Below are 1,283 nucleotides of genomic sequence, written 5' to 3'. Positions count from 1 at the left end.
ATACAGTGATAATGATACAAATAAACAATACTAATAATATATTTAAAAAAACTTAACATAACAAATTAAGGATTAAGTTGAAAATAAATAGAATTTAAAGGCTGAATTCGAAAATTGAAAATGAGAAAAGGAGCAAATTAAATCACGCGTAACAGGAGGATCAAAAGAGAAATTATCCAAATCGCTCAAGCACCGCGCAGCAACATGGATTGGACTAAAACAGCATTAAAATATATTGCCTAATTTAAAAATACAAAAAAACTGATTTAATCACCCAAAAAAAACAAAGGACCAATAGTGCAAATGGCCCATTTTGAACCCTAAAATCAATTCCCTTCTGCCATTTGAAGATTTGCGCCGCAGCCTCCTTTCTCTTCCGCTCCAAATCCTTTCCATTTCCGATCAGAAGTCGCTGAATCAGGGACTCCCTCCGACGATTCAGAACGGTAAGTCTTCCTTTTCTTCCCCTCTTCGTTTATTTTTTTTAGAAATAAAAGGAAAACAAAAGAAAACCAAGACAGTAGAAGAACCGAAAGAAAAAGAACAAAATATGTACCTTTAAAATCCTTGCTTTTTTTCTCTTGTATTTTCCTTCTTTCAGTTTTTAGTACAAAATTTTTTAACCCCTATTACAGATTCGATTTGACTTTAAATAGCCAAAATAACGAAAAGAAAAACCCCCGAAAACCTCTTTTCCACCCTTTACAGTTTGTGGTTGTTACAGGTACAAGCGTGTGGCGTGCGCGGAGTGTTGAACGTGGGATGGTGTGGAGGCTGCCGAACGTGGGGCATGTGGCACTGCTAATTGCTGCTAGGGTTTCTGCTGTTTTAGGTCAATTGGGCCATGTAATTGGGTTTAACTTGGCCCAAGTTTTTTTGGGTTTGGGCCCGGGCATATTTGGGCTTGTACAGGGAACATTCAAGAATGATTATTGTTTTCTTTGAAATGGAGAAATGGAAACATTCAGAAATAATTATTGTTTTCTCCGAAAAAGAGAAATGGAATCATTTGGAAATGAATTTAAGCTTTCAAAAGTGGAAATGAAAATGATCCATTTGCTTCTATACAGATCACTTAAAAAATTATCAGAAGAATGAATTTATGTTTTTAGACTGTTTTGAAGCCTAAAAATGAAAATAAATTATTCGGTCATAATGAACACGTTGAGTTGTGAAATATTGAACATATTTTCTTAAAATTTTAAAAAGGGCAAAATCATCAAGATTTTACCAAAGGTAAAATTATCAAAATTTTCTTGGAAGTAAAATGGGGATGAAAAATT

At 34.0% G+C, this 1,283-nt stretch overlaps 1 long non-coding RNA gene across 1 annotated transcript; it reads left to right on the top strand.

The window, feature by feature from the left end:
- Positions 1-263: 263 nt before the first annotated feature.
- On the top strand, positions 264-974 carry LOC107900780 (uncharacterized). The gene is made up of 2 exons (XR_001685033.2): positions 264-446; positions 725-974. It is a non-coding gene; the product is annotated as an uncharacterized lncRNA (long non-coding RNA).
- The last annotated feature ends 309 nt before the right edge of the window (positions 975-1,283 follow it).

Source organism: Gossypium hirsutum, chromosome D08 (genome assembly GCF_007990345.1).
Source record: "Gossypium hirsutum isolate 1008001.06 chromosome D08, Gossypium_hirsutum_v2.1, whole genome shotgun sequence".
NCBI lineage: Eukaryota > Viridiplantae > Streptophyta > Magnoliopsida > Malvales > Malvaceae > Gossypium > Gossypium hirsutum.
The sequence above is the reverse complement of the archived record's forward strand: the minus strand, read 5'-3'. Positions and strand labels throughout refer to the sequence as shown.